Raw genomic sequence first — 19,757 nt, forward strand, 5'->3', positions numbered from 1 at the left:
TAGCTCAGGAGAAGGGGTGAGGGCAGGTGGTGAGAATGTCACTGCCTCTTTTTAACCACTGTTTCTTGCTCCCTGTAGTCACCCCCTGTTTGGTTATTGTCACTAGTTGGTCTCTGTGGAGAATGTTAAACAGATTTGTGAGGCTACTCAGCCCAGCCAAAGTTGAATAGCTTCCAGATTGTTAATATTCCACACCAACATTCCTACTGTGATAGATACGCTTCTTTCATTCAGTCCTTCTGCCCAACTTATTTTTACCCTTTTTAAGAAAACAAAACAAAACACTAAAAGCTAAGAGTTTTCCATTATGTCCATTAATATGTGAAGGCTTTATGTACATTAATTAAAGCCCTCCAAGTAGATCTATGACTTGGCTACTTGGTTACCAGTAAGAACATTGAGGTTTAGAAAGTCTAAAAAAAAACTTGCTGAAGATAAGAGATTAGCAAATAGCTGAGCTAAGATTTGAATACAGGAAATCTGATTATAGAGTTTGTGCATTTTCCAATGTGCCACCTAGCCTGCCCTGTATAACCTGCACATGGAAGATGGTCATTGCTTCCCCCACTAAACTGAAAGTTGTTTAAGGAAATGCATTACATTGTTTTTGGCTTTGTCTCTCCTACAGTCCCTAGAAACAACAAACACACTTCAGAATTGTTTGTTAAATAAAACATACATTGTGTGTGTGTGTGTGTGTGTGTGTGTCTGTAAGAGAGAGAGAGAGACAGAGACAGAGACAGAGAGACAGAGAGACTGATTTTAAACATTATACATTTAAAACTTAAAACTGTATTGGCTTTAAAAAGAGAATGGAGTCTCTTTAATGTTTCCATGCCTTTTCCTTGTTCTTTATTGTTCTTGACATAAAAGGGCAAATTTACCAAGACAACTTTGCTACTTGAGTTGTTTATAGAAGGAAATAGTCAAGGACAGGTACTCCTTTTAGTTGCAAAAAAAATCAGGTCTTGAAAAAAACATTTCCTGGAGAAAAGGTTTTCAGGAAGAATACTCTATACTGTATAATTTGCATAGCCAGCAGGGTAGTGTGATTATCTGGAGTAGAAAATCCTTTCTTAAAGTGGCCCAGTGCTTCTATGAGAGGCAAAACTTGATTAGTTGTGACACTGAGCACTGAGGAAAAATGCCCTGTCTACCTGGGACTGGTAAACATCCACATGTTCACATGCTCTGGGACTTGCTAATCGTTTGCAGTGTGTTTTAATAACTCTCTTAAGGAGGGAGATTACATGTCTTCGGAGACATAAAGATGCCAAAGGACCAATGAAGCAGATGTTTAGCATCTTCAAATAGGAGCAGAAACCTTGCTCCAAGACATTTCTATGGGTTGATGCATTTTGTAAGATCATGAACTGAGAGAAGCATTTCTGCAACTTTCAGGCATTCTTTAGCATTACGAAGAGGGATCTTTATTAAATGACTCAGGCAGTAGTTCCTGTGAGATAATAACTAAGAAGAAGTCAGACCTGGGGAATCAAACAAGTAGGAAAGAGGAAGAAGGAGAGAAGGAGAAAGAAGAAAGAGTATCCGTGAAAAAACACAAAAGAATGTAGTTCTGAGATCTATGTAGCAAATTACTAAAAACTGGAGGTTTTAAAACAAAATACATGTGTTAGTTCACAATTTTGGAAGTGGAAGTCTGAAGTCAACATACCAGCAGAAGAAGAGTCAACCTCCCTCTGAAATCTTTAAAAAAAAAATCCCTTCTGGTCATTGGTATAGTGCTTGATATAGTTTCTGGTGTTTAAAGTACTTTGAGTTCCTTGAGTTGTATTTCTCCAGTCTCTGCCTCCATTGTCACAGGGTGTCCTCTCTGTCTCCTCAAAGTATTTCCCTCGGCATGAATTTGGGTCCACATTTTCCTCTTCCAATAAGGACACATATATTGGTACAGTGTCCTACTCTGCTATAGTATAAGCTCATACAAATGAAGCCAGAATTAGACAGGCAGTCAGTATAGATAAGTAACTCGAGTCAGGTTGGATCAAAGAGGCCAATTTGAGTCCAGGAGTTGGAGACTGCCCCCTGAAGGACTGAAATGCCTTCAGAGCCCTTCCTCCACCCTTATCAAGATAACTTGCTAGCTTCACTTAGCATAATCTGCTCTAATGCCATCCATTTCCCTGTAAATTCTATGATTTTGTCATTTTTTAATGCAGAGTAATACTCCATTGTGTATAAATGCCACATTTTTTTTATCCATTCATCCATTGAAGGGCATCTAGGTTGGTTCCACAGTCTAGCTATTGTGAATTGTGCTGCTATGAACATCGATGTAGCAGTGTCCCTGTAGCATGCTCTTTTTAGGTCTTTAGGGAATAGACCGAGAAGGGGAATAGCTGGGTCAAATGGTGGCTCCATTCCCAGCTTTCCAAGAAATCTCCATACTGCTTTCCAAATTGGCTGCACCAATTTGCAGTCCCACCAGAACTATGTAATGTTTTGAACAGCCAACAATAAAAAATTAAAAAAAAAAAAGATAACTTGCTCCTGTTTCAAACTGTTGCTAAGGTAACCTGTCCCAGGAATTGTCCCTCCCTACAGGGAGTTATAAAAGTCCTTAATTAATGTGTCCTAGGCTGCTCCATTTGGTTCTTCCCCCATCCATCTGCTATTCAGATTTTGGCCATCTCCTGGGCCTAGTCAGGAAGGAAAGAGAAGAGGGGGAAGAGAGCAGGGAACAAAGAAAATCTAGGATGAACAAGATGACCCTAGTTGGTATCCTGGTATCCCTAGTAGTGATACCAGGATACCAACTAGGGTCCCCTTCTCCCTCCCTGGAAAAGTCTATGCTACCCCCTTTTAAATAAATCCTACTTGCCACAGTGTGCTTCTCTAATATTCTACTTCAACATGTGAAGAAACAGGACTCATCACTGATAAACAGTGGTATCACTAACTACTAACTGCCAGAATATGACAAGAATAATATGCCATATTATTTCCAAATAAGATTACATTTTGAGTCACAGGGGTAAGAATTTCAATACAGCAGTTTGAAAGACATAACTCAACCCATGACAGAAGGTTTGCCAATTAAAATCAATTTTAAATGTGGTCTGGAAAGATAAAATTTCTCATTGAAAACCATAAAATCTTCTGAATTTGTTTTTTAGTATATCTGAAACTTTTGGATATAATATGTACCTTCACTGACTTCAAGGAGAAAGCCAATCATCAACCCTGGAAAGTTCTATGGTTGGGGACAGTGTGGGTAAGTTGCAGCTGTATGAAGAAAGCTGGTAGGACTTGATATTTAATTTTGCTCATGCAAAATGCTAACCTTGGAATTTGAACTTCATAAATGCAAGATAAGGGTGAAGAAATGAATGGAGATCAGTGATATATGGAAGGTTTGTGAGCTATAAAGTCTGAGAACTCAGTACATGCTACATAATGGCAGGGAGTCTTGTCTTTTGTTGTTCGACATTTTACCCCCAGTTCCCGGAGAAGAACCTGGCACAAAGTCAACTCTTAATTTCTGTTCAAAGAATGAATGGATGAATTGATAAGAGCTGTGGCTGGGAGTCAAAGTATCAGTGGCTACTAAACTAGAGATTCTGGTTTCAAATTCTGTTTCCACCCCATAAAACTCATGATGTCAGTCATGTGTTGTCATTGTGAGACCTCCTGCTTTCATGTATAATAGCATAATTAGTAAGATTTTTTATGAATATTTAATATTGTGAGTTCGGGGCAGCTTACAGTCTAGGCACTGTAGGGGAATACACAGGGAAAATGATACAAAATCATGACTTCAAAAATTTTCCATACTTAATAGTCTAGATTACCAAAATAGAACATCTTAAATGATTAAAATGAAGATTACAACTCATAGCACTGATCATAAAAAAAATTTTCCCTAGATTTCAAAGAAATATGACATATATAGAAAAACATGGCTGCTCATTTCCCCATCTCAGATACATTCATTTCTTTTATAATATTGTAAACATCAAAATACCCTCCATGTTAATTCCTTGATATAGCTAAAAGTCATTCTTTTAGTATTGTTTTAAACTATTATTCCCAATAATTTCCCCTCCAACACTTGAGCCTTAACTTTTTATTGGCTGCTATTATCAGTACTATGTGATGCCATTTATTGAAGTCTCTTGGTAGCGAAAAGACAAATAATATTCAAGAAACTCCAAATATTGAGATTGGCAAGATATACACATTCAAGGAGCCAGAATATGACAAGAAGCAGCTTCAGAAAGAGCACAAGGCAAGGGGCTGCAGTGGGGCCTGTTTTTCCAAAGAATGAGAATCATCAGAAATCTGTCCCTGAAGAGTCTCCTTGGGAGGATATTCAAAATCAAAGACTATCAGGGGCCTCAGAAGCAACAGGCCTCTCATCTGTTAGTGTTCTGTATAATTGACTTTACTGCAAATACATTTACCCAATTTCTTTTCCCTTTGTCTTTTTTGTTTCCTCATGATATTTAACTATCACGGGCCTTGTTCACTCCCTAATCGGTGATCTTTTCTTCTTTATTGTATATTTTATCCTGAATATTTATCATTTCTGCCTACTCTTGACTATAGGCTGTGATAGCTCCTCAGCTTTCTAACAGAACCGATTGCTGTATTTTTTTTTTTATATTTGTAGCCTAAGTTCCTAAGAAGATTTTCCAGAAGATTCTGAGGCCATCACAAGCAATGTGAGTGGCTTTTCTAGTGAGGCCCAATGACACCTACAGAGGCAACTTTGTGCTCTGCAGCACCACGCTATGGAACGCACTGGGAGCCTCAGGGAAAGGCCTTTGGAGAGGACAAGAGTCAGATATGAGTGTAATACAAGGTCTTCTGCCACACCTGGTCAAGTCACTGAACTTCCTTAGGCCATTCTTTCCTTCTCTGCAAAATGAGGGGAAAACCACATATAATCCATGAAAAGAGGTAATGTAGGTGAAAATTATTAAAAAGTTTATTAAACTCCTGCATATTTATAAACTAATTCTACTATTATTCTTGACCTTTTTAGGAGTCAAAATGATTGAAATGAAGTGCTTTTTGAAAAAGTGAAATCAAGGCTTTTTGTTATAAAAATCTTTTATCTCCTTGGTTAGATTACCACTATATGTATGTATATACAGATAATATATATGCTATTGTGAGTCAGGTAGTTTTCATGATTTCTTTTTTAGCAGATTAATTACTAGAGTATAGAAAAGCTATTGTTTTCTGTCTATTAATCTTATATTCTGGTACTTCACTGAATTTGTTTATCAGCTCTAGAAGTCTCTGGTTGAAGATTTTTGGGGTCTTCTATGTATAGGATCATGTAATCAACAAATTGATACCTACAATTCTTTTCCTATTTGTAGGACTTTGATGATTGTTCTGGCTAGAGTTTTAAGTACTATTTTGAATAGAAGTAGTGAGAGTAAACATCCTGTCTTTTTCCTGATTGCAGAGGAAATACTTCCCGTTTTCCACACTCAGTATGATGTTGGCTTTGGGTTTGTTGTATATAGCTTTTCTGGTGTTGAGGTAAGTTTCTTCTTCCCATAGTTTCTTCAGTGTGTTTAACATGAATGGAAGCTAGATTTTGTCAGTCTTTTTCTGCACCTATTGAGATGATGATATTTGTCCTTCCTTCTATTTTTGTGCATTAATTTGAGTTTGTTGTAACAACCTTGCATCTCTAGGATGAAACCAACTTGATTATAGTTTATTATCTACTTCATGTGTTTTGAATGTGGTTTTCCAATACTTTATTAAAGATTTTTGCTTGAATCGGGGATGTAAAGTGTTCTTTCCTTGATATGTCTTCATCTGGTTTTGCTGTCAGGGTGACATTGGCTTCATGGAATGATTTTTTGCAGTGTTCCCTAGCTTTCTATTTTATGGAATAATGTGAAGAGGGTTGGAGTTTTAAAGGTTCTTCTTTAAAGGTCTGGTAGAATTTGAATGAGAATCTCTCTGGTCTGAGATTTTCTTTGTTGGAAGCCGTTTTATTACTGCTTAAATCTGTTTATTAATGATCTGTTTACGTTTCTATATCTTTGTGGTTCAATTTGAGTAGATCATATGTGACTACAAATTTGTTGATATCTTCTATATTTTCTAATTTTAATGGAAAATACTTTTTCAAAATAGTTCCTAATGACCCACTGGATTTCAGAAATGGCTGTGGTGCTACCTCATTTTTCATCACTAATTTTGTTGTTTGAGTCATCTCTCTTCCTTTTGGTTAGTTTGACTAGGGGTTTATCAACCTTATTTATCTTTTTAAGAAACCAACTCTTTATTACATTAATTATTTTAATTTTTATTTCTTTTTTCTTTATTTAAAAAATGTTTATTTTATTAATTTTGGCATTCATCTTAATTATTTCCTGTCTTCCATTGGTTTTGCTGGGATTGTGGCTCAGCGGTAGAGCGCTCGCCTAGCACAGACGGGACCCGGGTTCGATCCTAGCACCACATAAAAATAAAGGCATTGTGTTAAAAAAAATAGATTGTTCCTGCTTTTATATAGCCTTTATATATAACATTAGACTGCTTACTTGGGATATCTATATCTTTTTTTAAAAAGGAAGGCACTTAATGCTATATACTCCCTTACCTTCATAGTGTCCCATTAATTTTGTTATGTTATCACTATTTTCATCTGAAACTAGATTTTTGAAATTTCTTCTTCTTTTCTTCTAAGATCCATTTCTTATTAAATAAGAGCAATACTAGAGGCATTGCACATAATACCTGATCTCAGATTAAACCACAGAGCTATAGTAATGAAAATAACATAGTATTGACATAAACAAAGATGAAGATTGGTGCAATAGAATAGAAGACAGAGATATCCACATAGATAACAGGCATCTGGTTCTTGACAAAGGTACCAAACTATATGTTATAGAGAAGATAGACTATTTAAAAAATGGCGTGGGAAAAACTGGATAATCATTTGTAGAACAATGAAAGTAGATCCCTATCACCCATTCTTCACAAAAATCAACTCAAAATGAATCACATGCCCAGGAATTAGACCAGAAAGACTGCAACTTGTAGAATAAAACATAAGATCAACACTCCAACCTGGCACAAGAAAAAAACCTCCTTAATAAGACTCATTGAGCTCAAGAAATAAAACCAGGAATCAATAAGTGGAAAGGCATCAAAGAAAAAAAAAAAAAAAAAAAAAAACTTCTGAACAGCAAAGAAAACAAAAGCATGAAGAAACAGCCTTCATAAAGAAGAAAATCTTTGCCAGCTACTCTTCTGATAAGAGATTCATATCCAGGATATATAAAGAATCCACATTTAACCTGGAAGAAGAAAATAATTCAACCAACAAATTGTCAAATGATCTAAATAGATATTTATTTCCTTATTTATTTATTTATTCATTGGTATTAGGGATTGAACTCAGGGGTACTCGACCACTGAGCAACATCTACAGCCCCATTTTGTATTTTATTTAGAGACAGGGTCTCACTGAATTGCTTAGTGCCTCACATTTTCTAAGGCTGACTTTGAACTCTGGATTTTCCTGCCTCAGCTTCCCGTGATGCTGGTATTACAGGCATGAGTAACCGTGCCCAGCTTAGATAGACATTTCTGGAAAGAAGAAATACAAATGGCCAACAAATATATGAAATAATGTTTATCATCCTTAACAATCAGGGACGTGCAAGTCAAAAACTACACTCAAAATTTATCTCATTCACTTCAGTTAGAATGGCAATCACCAAAAATATTAATTTTAGCAAGGATTTGGAGATAAATGTACATTTATAATAGTTGTTGCACTGAAAATAGGTACAACCACTTTGAGAAGCAGTATGGAGATTCCTCAAAGACTAGGAACAGGACCACTATATGACCCAAGTTTCCCAATCTTTGGTATTTGCCCAAAAGAACAAAAATCAACATACTACAGGGAAACATGATTACAAATGTATATAGCAGCACAATTCACAATAACCAGGTTATGGAACAAGCTTAGGTGTCTATCAACAGATGAAGAGAATATGATATGTGCAAATATTGGAGTTTTATTCAGCCACAAACAAGATTTAAATCTGGTCATTTGCTGATAAATGGATGGAACTGAAGAACATCACGTTAAGTAAAAATAAGCCAGTCTAAAACAGTATCAAATGTTTTTAATCATTTGATTAAAATTTAATGATTTAAGCTAGAAAGAAAAAAAATCAATTGAAAATGAAAGCTCTCACAAAAATAGAAAGGAGACCAGTAGAGAGAAGGAGGGAATTTAGGAGGGAGGTGGTGAGGGCATGGGGAAGTATTGAGGAATGATACCTACCAAATTATGTTATGTCTATATACAAATATACAAATCCTGCCTATATATAAATATAATGCACTAATTAAAATAATAATAATGGAAAGGAGATCAGTAAAGTAGAACAAGAAGATTCAGGAGGAGGTGAGGGAAAGGGAAGATACTGGAGAATTGTATTGATCAAATTATGTTATGAATATTTGAATTATATTCAAATATAGTATAATGAATCCCACTATTATGTATAATTTTAATGCACCAATAAAAACACCAAATGAGGAACAAAGGGAGAAATTTATGTTTCTTGGAATATCATTCTAAATTTTGTAATATCTATAAAATTCTCTCAGTATACTTCATGCAAAATTCTGTTGTATGTTAAGTTGAACACAGTGACCTGAAAGTTTAATATTAACGGGTCTGCATTCCAAATGGTGTTGGAGAAACCATAAATCAAGAGTGAAATCAGTATTCCTTGATACTCTCCTGCAATCAGTTGTCACTTTCCTCGGGTAAGTAGGCAAAGGGCCATTTGTAGAACTGCCAAACCCAAGTCCCCCATGCTGCAATTTGAGCCCATTTCCTATTATTTTATCCACTATGGAAAAGAACAACAGCTGGACACATCAATTTGCATAATAACCTCTCTTGCTCAGAGATTGTTGGAAGGTCAAGTCTGTATTCTTGCTAACCCATCTCTGCAGAACTCTCTCAAATTTCTTTTGCTCCTTTCTGAGCAATAAAGCTGTTTTGTTGTTATTGTTGTTGTTGTTTTTTTAGAAAGCTGTACTGCCTTTAAATTTTTTGAGTGCTTGACTATATAAGACTCCTCTTCCAAATCTTTCACATTTTCTTAGTTGGAGAAGATGTTTTAAAAAGAAACAAAAACGACAACAACAAAATACCCTTCTTTTATGAATAAATCATCTGGCTAGTATTCTGGAGTGATTTAGCTTTTTCTTTTTCTTTTCTTTCTTTTTTTTTTCTCATGCACTGCTGAGACTTTTGTAGCATATCAAATTTAACTGAGATTAAATCCTTGGCTGGAAGGTAAATTTGGGGATTAATTTAGTCCCGATTATACTATAAGAAATTTCATAATATCAGTGACAAATAATGTACATAAATTTTCAGCTTTTTACAATGTTTTCTTATATGGATAAGCTTAAGGGAACCAGTGAAGGAATTTTATTTTAATGTAATACAAATGAGATCCAACTCAGGGTAGAATCCTTTCTCACTTCTTATGGTTCTTTAAGATTCTCAATTTGAGGATTACGTATAGAGAGCTACACTAGACAAATGCACAGATTTTACTTTCCATAACTTTATTATAGTGATAAACTTAAAATTCATGAAAAAAGCTTATGATTTATTTCAAGTTATAAAATATATACATTTTTAATTCTGAAATATTTCTATACAAGTATTATTTAAGGAGATGAGACTACATCGAAATAACATGTATTTTTATAGATTTTGAAGATAATCAGATCTGATGGAGGGTGGTGATCCCATAATTTAAAACAAACAAATCCAATGGAAAAGACTTCACTGCTGGTTTTTATGAAGTATTAAAGTAATTGGCCCTGGACTACCCTTCTCGTTAAAAAAAAAAAAAGTCTGCTAACATTGGGGAAATATACAAAATAGCAGATTTTATGCAATAGGCAGAGCAAGACTGTGATCAAATTAGAAAAGAGAAATTCATTTTTGGCCTGCCTCTGTGCATGGAGATAATTGGGTCACTATAAGACATAGCTAGAGTAGAAGAGGAGCATGGTGGAGAACCATTAAGCTGAGTATGTCAGAGTTTAGATTGCAAAGTGACTGGCATCTAATTAGTAGGGCACACAACAGTAAACTGCATTGGGAAGTGTATGTAGAACTTTAGAAGAAGGACTTCACGGATCCTTCCCCAAGGCTATATCTACAGATGCAAAGGGTGAGATTAGGTACTGTTTACAAGAAATCACCTGCTACAGAACCAAAAGTGAAATAGACCAGAATTTGAGCTATGCTGGAAGATCATGGAATTCTGGATTTGTCTGTGTGAAGAGACAATTCAACACTCTGGACATGCAACAAAGACAACCGCAGCAACAAACCTACCTTAAGGACTAAGATCGTGACCTAAAAGGTTTTTTTAATACCTGCCCTAAGAAAATATAAAACAAGATCTCAACACCTTCACACATAAAACAGAGGTTAGTATTGAAGTCTTCCAAAGTACACAGCCTTGGGAAATAACTCTAGCTTTTTGTAGATCTTGAAGAAAACCAAGTTGGAAATCATGCATGAGATGGGTGCAGTTATGCCCAGAGAAGTGAGTATCCGTATTCAAGAATCCATCAATTCCATTCACCATATTAACAGAAGAAAGGAGACAAATAATTCTATTGACTCAATAAAAGCAGGGAAAGATTTAACAAAACCTCAAACTCATCCAAGAAAAAACCTCAGCAACCTGATAAAGGACATATATGAAAATCCTCTGCTGACACTGCAGTGCATGGTTCATATTGAATGGTTTTTCTCCAAAATGTACAACTCAAGGGTGTCCACTCTCCATGCGTCTATTCAAAGTTGTGAATATTAAATAGTACAATAAAGTAATAATAGGAAAAAAACTAGGGGAGAAGAAATAAATCCATTGTTATTTATTGATGGGATGGTCATTTACATAGGGAAATCTAAGCAATTCCCAAAGAAGTTGCAAGAACTATCAGAACTTTAGCAATTTTCATTTACAAGAGCATATAAATACTTAGGAATAAAGGTAAGTAAAATTCACGTGGAAAACTATACAACACTGCTGAGAAAAATTAAAGGAGGTTATAATAAATGGTGAAATATACCATGTCCTTGACTTGTAATGTGGTTTAGATGTCCTAGAGTTGATCTGTAAATTCAATGCAAAATCCACAATTTTTTTTTTTATCAAAACGGGAGTTGCTTTTAAAGTTTATCTGAAAATGTAAACCAAGGGGAATAGCAAAATTAATTTTGGGGAAACACACACACACACACACACACACACACACACATAGGATAGGGCTTATATAAATCCTAAAGTTTGATTTCAAGTGTTTGGGGGAAGTTTCCCTGATTAAGACCATAGGGTATTTGTGAAAGGATAAATACATGAATGGAATACAATACAGTGCACGAAGATACTCTCACACACGTTCATTGTTTTCTAAAAAGACAACAAAGTAATCTAATGATTATAGTTATTTATTTCTATTAATGATGTAAAAATGGAAGGATTTCCAAAAGAAAAACATAACAAATATTGACCTGTCAATCATACTTTTTAGAAAATAATTCATAAAGAAAAATAAATCTAAAGTAAAAGCAAAATTATAAAACTTTTTTTGTAAAAAAAGTAGAACTAATACTTTATGACCTTGCAATTAAAAACTTCATTCCCTCCTCCCATCTTTTCTTCTTCCTTTCTTTCATATGCTCATCAATGAGAAAATAAGGGTTTATTTTTGTTTTTGTTTGGGTACTGGGAGTTGAAATCAGGGGCACTTGACCACTGATCCACATCCCAGCCATCTTTTGTATTTTATTTCGAGGCAGGATATCACTGAATGTCTTAGTGCCTTGCTTTTTTAAGGAGGGCTTTGAACTTGTGATCTTCCTACCTCAGCTCCTGAGCTGCTAGGATTACAGGCATGTGCCACTGCACCCATTTTGCTAAAGTAATTTGCCCCAAACAAGCCCCCAAAACCCTACGCTGGACAGAAGTTCAGCTAGATAATTTTTCTGGCCTTTTCCAGTTTCTTTGAGTCATTCGATTTCAGTATGCTTATTTAGTTTTCTTGACACAATTGGCTGGTCATGGAAAGGCACTTTGGAAAACAGTTATACAGGCAATTCTTTCCCTCATCAAGTTCATTTATTGATGCTTTAATGCCCCCCATTGATGTATAAGCTGTGTTTATTGTACCAGCTCTGACAGAAACTTTCAGGTGATGTTTTGTTTTTTTCAGAATTGGCTACATTTTTTTAAATAATTGACATAGCTGAATTTGCACAGGAGATATTTCTTTTTTCCATCTAAAAAGACTTTCCCATCATAAATTAATTGTTGGTCAGGGGTCCATGTTGTATTTGACATCTGCAAACATTCATTAACATAAAATGACAAATACTCAGGTGGCAAACAATTTATGCAACTTGGAACAGGAAAACAGACTAAGGCAGAGAACAGGGTGAATCATTCATCCTTCTTAAACTTTACTGTAGCTGCTCAAATTTTACTTGCTTCTATCTCTTTAAGTGGAAATTGTGAGAAATATTGAGCTATCTGTATAAGTCACTCAACGATGAATTCAGCAAGGAGAAGGGAATCACATTAAAAACACGAACATATAAATTTTAAAAAAAGAACTGAACTGAATGTTTCAGGTTTGACCTTGGAGAAGTGTGTACTGCCTAGTGTTCAATTAAAGAGATTCTGAAACCTTTGGGATGGTGAACATTTACAATAGGTTATTTGTAAAAAAAAAAAAAATGTGTATGTAATATAATTGCAATAATGTATTTGTTAAAATTTATAATTTTAAGGACTTGTATTTTTAGGTCTTAAGACAAACTATGAATTTCTTCTGTTTTCTGGGGGTACCAGGGATTGAACTGAGGGGCACTGGACCATTGAGCCACATCCCCAGCCCTATTTTGATACAAGGTAACACTTAATAGCTTAGTGCCTCGCTTTTTCTGATGTTGGCTTTGAGCTTGAGATCCTCCTGCCTCAGCCTCCCCAGCCACAGGGATTATAAGCATGTGCCACTGCGCCCAGCTAAACTTATGTGTTTCTAATAATGTATTCATTTGCTATTTCAGGAAGCACTCATTAAGAACTTGTGAAGTGGATATTGTGTTAAATACTAAAGGGAAAGAGTAACCCAAAATGTCAATAGGGAGTTCCTAGAGAAAGGTTAGAAAGACACAAGTTAAAAAGACAATTGCATCAGGCAGACAAAACCTTGATGAATGCAATACTTACATTATGGGAGCCTTACCAGGGATGTTAACACACTAAAAGTCAAGTCGAAAGGCAAACATGAATTGTAATTTGAAAGAGCACACTTTGTTAAAGTGGAGGGGGAATATCAGTCAAAGATGACCAAATATATTGAGAAAAGAAAGCAGGACACGTAAGAAAAAAATAAAGTAGAATGTGAGGGAAGCAATCTTCCAAAATAATAGTGGGGGTTGGATGCAGGTAGCATTTCTGAGTATTAAGGCCTCAAAAATGGTGTGGGATTGTATCCTAAGGGAAATAGGGAGCCAAAGAAGGACTTAACTAGAAACTTCATCAAATTTACATCTTAGAACACTCACGTTCTGAGTCAATGTGATAATGGATTAGATGGAAATCCTCCTTTCTTTAATTTGTTGCCTCAGGTTCCCAGTTGTTTGAGAGATGCACTTCTGCCACTAGGTGGATGGTAAAATTACACTACTAATTGCTGGCATCCAAATAAATGTCCTGCAATCATTACAAATGCTGCTTAAAGCCAAACCCAATGGACAACCTTCTGGAGACTTTATCGAAGTAAATTTATGTGTAAACCTAATAGTGTGAATGAAACATAGGCAGTTTGAAAAATGTAAATATTCAAATTCAGGTATTTATTTTTAGGCAGTACTAATTTATTTTTTTTAACATTTAATAGTCTAAGTCTATTTACTCTTATCTTAAACCAATGAGTGTTTTACAGTTTAGGAATTCACTTTAAATAATGAAGTGACTCAATCCTTCTATTAGCTTACTTTTGAGTGGGGCACACTCTTAAGTTGGGGTCCAAATTTTCCATATTTTATTAGTTATTTATATAAACATTACATCGTATCTGTCACATTTAAGGCATCTGAAATATGTAAGCTTGAAACTTGTATTTATGTATTTACTCTTTTAAATCTCTTTAGTAATATTTGTGAATAATCATAATTGATTGATATATTTTGCTTACATTTATGAGGGATATACTTTAAGGCACAGAGTACATAAAACAAAACTAGGCAATTCTGTATCAAAGTTCTTATTCATTTAATTATTTTGCAAAACTTGGGATTGAATTAGGGGTGCTCTACTAGTGAGCTATATCCTCAGTACTTTTTATTTTTCATTTTGAGGCAGGGACTCCTTAAATTGCCCAGGATAGACTCAAATTTTATGATCTTCCTGCCTCAGCTTCCTGAGTCACTGAGATTGCAGGTGTTCATCAAGCCAGGTTAATACCAAAGATCTGGATCAACTTTTATAGTGGAAGTGAATTGTCAGTAAATTGTAACTATAGTTCAAAAACAAAGTATCAGCTAAACTATGACTATCCTACTATAAAAATATTTGCCAGAGGTATTTGCCCTTTTTTAAATAAATAATATTAACATTTTAAAAGAGAAGAGTTTATTGGGTGTTTGCTTTGTGAGAAAAATGAAATCTGAATAGATATTTATTTAAAAAATTTGCACAAAATAAGTTAAATTTTCCAAATAATCTTAAGAAAATCAAATACTGTATAAATTTGAATGTATTTTCATAGCTTGAAACTAGCTAATCACATTTTTAAATAAAATATGCTCCTGGTAACCTGGAGGGAAAGGGTCCATGCTTGTGATGAAAGAAAGTGTTTGTGTGGGATTTAGGTGAGGCTTGCAGACCAGAGACAAACATGCTTATTTTGCTTAAGGACGTGATTTGGATTTCTGCTCCTAAGACAAAAAATGTAGAGCCAGAATAAAGGAACACCAGATGTTACCTTTTTGTAATTAAAGAGCATAAACCAAAATTTCCTAATTTGGAATAAGAGCCTTATTATACCTCATTACTACAATGTAAATACCCCTATCATGTGACCTTCCAAGTTCAATCATTATTTCCAATGCAAATCTTTTTTTAGTTCCTACTATATTGTGCATATTGGTCAAGGCACTTAGGATGTATCAGTGAATAGTGCACTCAAATGTACTGACAGTTCTGGATGTTGTTTTATGATGGCATTAGATCCCAGACATATCTGCAGGTGAGAAGGAGTTTTTTGTTTATTGGTTTTATTTTTATTTTTTTATTGAATTTTTAAATTTGTAACTTACTATGAAATTTTCAAATTTATAAAGAAGGAGGGAGTATAGAATAAACTCTTTTGTACCCATTACATTTTATAAATTTATAACCAATATTGTTTGCTCTTAACTTTTTTTTTTGCTAAATATTTTTTAGTTGTACATGGACACAATACCTTTATGTTATTTATTTTTATGTGGTGCTGAGGATTGAACCCCGTGCCTCACATGTCTTAGGCAAGCACTCTACCAATGAGCTATAATCCCAGCCCCTTTGCCCTTTACTCTTTTGTCACATCTACTCTTTTTTTAAAAAAAAAATATTGAGCTATCATAAATGCATATAAAATTATAACACAATATTAATAAACTTTTACAAATTGAATGTATTTGTGGATCCAGTACTCAGAGCAATATATACTATAGTACTAATCCTCAGAAGAGTTCTCATTTATTAATTTTGCCTATTACTATATATTCTTTAGTTCATGTAGACTATAGGGTCATAGGATCACACAGAATATAGTTATTTGTGCCTGGTTGTTTTTTCTCCTTCTCCTTCTCCTTCTCCTTCTTCTTCTTCCATTGTTATGCTTGTGAGTTTCACCCATATTTTTGCATGTAGTTTTAGGTTGCTCTTTCTCATTTCTGTATAATAATGTATCATATGTCTATGCCATACTTTCTTTTTAATACATTGTATACATGAGTATTTGCAGTCTCAGGTTGGGGCTAACAATAGTGCTTGTATAAACATTCACATTTGTTCCATTTAATGAAAAATATTACTTCAGGGATATGCATATTTAGCTTTGATAGATAATGCTAAATCTTTTCCAAACTGGGGATAACTTATTCTCCCAATAGCAAATTGTGCATTTCCTTTTGCTCCATGTTCTCATCTAGACTTATTTCTTTGTTTCTAATGTTTGAACACTATATCCCATTATGGTTTTAATTTGCATTCCATAGAGATTCATGAAGTTAATCACTTTCTTCCTCTTCCTCTTCTGCCTTCCGTATTTCTCCTTTTTGTTCAACTATTTGTATATCTTCTTGTATAAAGAGTTTCTTCATTCTGACTGGAGTGAGATGAAATCTTAGAGTAGTTTTGATTTGCATTTCTCTAATTGCTAGCAATGATGAGCTTTTTATTCATATATTTGTTGATTGATTATCATTTTCTGAGAAGTGTCTGTTCAGATCCTTGGCCCATTTATTGATTGGGTTATTTGGTTATTTTATTATTATTATTATTATTATTATTATTTGGTGTTTAGCTTGTTTAGTTCTTTATATACCCTAGAAATTAGTGCTCTATCTGATGTGTGAAGGAATGCAATGGACATCATTATCCAAAGTACATGTATGAAGACACGAATTGGTGTGAATATACTTTTTATACAACACGAGATATGAAAAATTTGTGCTCTATATGTGAATATGAATTGTAGTTCATTTCTCTGTCATATAAATTAAAAAATTAATTTAAAAAAAAGAATACTTAAAAAAGAGTTTCCGAAACCTGATTATTTTCCCATTTCTTAATTTTTTGAAGTTTCTTATTCTGTATGCACTCTGTTTCTTCCATGATTTATGTTACCTTTCAACTTTCTTAATAATGTCTTGATTAATAATATTTCTAGATTTAATATAGATTATCTTGTTCTTTTATGATTGGCACTTTTTAGTTTTAAGTTTAAGAAATATTTAACTATTACTCATTCACAAGGATGTTTCCTTATACTTTTCCCATTAAAAATGTCCTGTTTTGTCTCATAAATTTAGATTACAGTCCATCTTGGTCTGAAATCCACAGTACCTGTCACTTTCAGAAACCTGAAAATGCTCATTTTTTTTTTTTATGCAGCTGGACTTCTATAAGAAAAAATATACTCAAATAGAAGTAAATTTCTGCCTAGTAACTTCAAAATATACTTGACTATTAGATATATCAGAAAATAACAAATTCCTTTTTCACATTGAGTCTGCTGCCAGAACTGGCATTGTGAAAACCTCCACTAAATCAAAGCCCAAAAGGGAAAGGAAAAGACTCACAAAAACATTGTTGTCATTGGACACATTGATTCCGGCAATTCTACCATCACTGGCCATCTGATCTACAAATATGGTAGAATCCACAAAAGAACTATTGAAAAATTTAAGGAGAAAGCTGCTGAGATGGCCAAGGACTCCTTCAAGTAAGCCTGGGTCTTAGATAAACTGAAAGCTGAGCATGTGTGTGGTACCACCATTAACATCTCCATGTGGAAATTGGAGACCAGCAAGTATTATGTGACTATCATTGATGTCCCAGGACACAGAAACTCTATCAAAAACATGATTACAGGCATGTCTCAGGCTGACTGTGCTGTCCTGATTGTTGTTGAGCATGCCCTTCTGGCCTACACACTGGGTCTGAAACAACTAATTGTTGATATTAACAAAATGGATTCTACTGAGCCACCCTACACTCAGAAGAGATAGGAGGAAATCATTAAGGAAGTCAGCACCTATATTAAGAACATTAGCTACAACCCTGACACAGTAGCATTTGTGCCAATTTCTGGTTGGACAGGTAACAACATGTTGGAGCCTAGTGCTAATATGCCTTGGTTCAAGGGATGGAAAGTCACCCATAAAGATGGCAGTGCCAGTGGAACCACATTGCTCGAAGCTTTAGAATGCATCCTGCCACCAACTCACCCAACTGACAAGTCTTTGCATCTGCCCTTCCCGGATGTCTACAGAATTGGTGGCATTGGTACTCTCCCTGTGGGCCAAGTGTAGACTGATATTCTCAAGCCTAGTTTGGTGGTCGCCTTTGCTCCAGTCAATGTCACAACAGAAGTAAAGTCAATTGAAATGTACCATGAAGCTCTGAGTGAAGCTCTTCCCGGAAACAACATGTGGGATTCAATGTCAAGAACATTTCTGTCAAAGATGTTCATTATGGCAATGTTGCTGGTAATAGCAAAAAAAATTACCCACCAATGGGCGTAGCTGGTTTCACTGCGTAGGTGAATATCCAGAACCATCCAGGCCAAATCAGTGCTGGCTATGACCCCGTACTGGATTGTCACACAGCTCACATTGCTTGCAAGTTTGCTGAAGTGAAAGAAAAGGTTGATGGCCATTCAGATAAAAAGCTGGAAAATTGTCCTAAATTCTTGATATGGTTCTAGGAAGGCCCATGTGTGTTGACAGCTTCTCTGACTATCCTCCTCTGGGTCATTTTGCTGTGTGATATGAGGTAGATGGTTGCTGTGGGTGTCATCAAAGCAGTGGACAAGAAGGCTGCTGGAGCTGGCAAGGTCACCAAGTCTGCCCAGAAAGCTCAGAAGGTTAAATGAATATTACCCTTAACACCTGCCACCCAAGTCTTAACCCAGTGGAGGAACAATGGTCTCAGAAATGTTTGTCTCAATTGGCCATTTAAGTTTAATAATAAATTAATGATAACAATGCATTGGAAAACCTTCAGAAGGAAAGGAAAACATTTTGTGGACCATTTGTGTGTGTGTGTGTGTGTGTGTATGCAGCAGTTTAAAATTATTAGTTTTTAAAATCAGTACTTTTTAATCGAAACAATCTGACCAAAAATCTGTCACAGAATTTTAAGACCCATTAAAAAAAAAAAAAAGCTTAATGAGAAACCTGTGTCTTCTTTTGGTCAACATGAACTTCTATACAAATGTTAGGCAAGAGTTCCTCAACCTATTTCTGGTGTTGAGATTCTGTTAACTTCATGAGTATAATTAAGTTTTCTGGTTGGGAATTTAGTTTGGAAGGAAAACTAGGGGGGATCTTGTCTCAAGTACCTAGTGAGTATCTGGGAGGACTGTATTGATTACAACATCTGGTTAGGGTAAAAAATAACTTTGTGATTTACTTTAGAGTGCCACAACTGTAATATTAAAGGCTGTTACTTACAGGGGGGGAGAGAGAGAAAGAAAGAAAAGAAATTAACAAATTTATGATGACAAATAGGAAACATACTTGTTTTCCTCTCTTCTTAGTGTCTCACTAATACAGATATTTAGAGGCAAAACATTATACTTTTATGGAACCAAATAAAAATTAATAAAATATTCAGTACATTTCTGTAAATGTATACCATGCAGTCTTGAATGGCAAATAAGACAAACTGAAATATGGAGTAGGGTTAGTGTGGGTGGAGGGAAGGTGGACATTCTTTGCCACACCATGGAGCACAAAACTCAGAGCCAGAAAGCATGGTGAGAGCTTGTTCTAAAAAGGAAAAAAAATTGAGAAAGACAACTACAATAGTGCACTCATATAGCTCTGGTCTCACCTTATTTACTAAGGTAATCCCCCCCCCCTTTTTTTTTTCCTTTTCTCTTTTTTAGTAAAGAGAGAATGTACTTGAGAGGTT

General features: G+C 35.0%; 1 pseudogene; it reads left to right on the top strand.

Annotated features, from left to right (window-relative positions):
• Window positions 1-4,711: 4,711 nt before the first annotated feature.
• Window positions 4,712-18,742, top strand: LOC124106157 (elongation factor 1-alpha 1-like; annotated as a pseudogene).
• Window positions 18,743-19,757: the final 1,015 nt, after the last annotated feature.

This window comes from Marmota monax, unplaced genomic scaffold, assembly GCF_021218885.2.
Source record: "Marmota monax isolate L192 unplaced genomic scaffold, Marmota_monax_Labrador192_F-V1.1 WCK01_AAM20220418_F8-fsc00034, whole genome shotgun sequence".
In the NCBI taxonomy this organism is placed as follows: Eukaryota; Metazoa; Chordata; class Mammalia; order Rodentia; family Sciuridae; genus Marmota; species Marmota monax.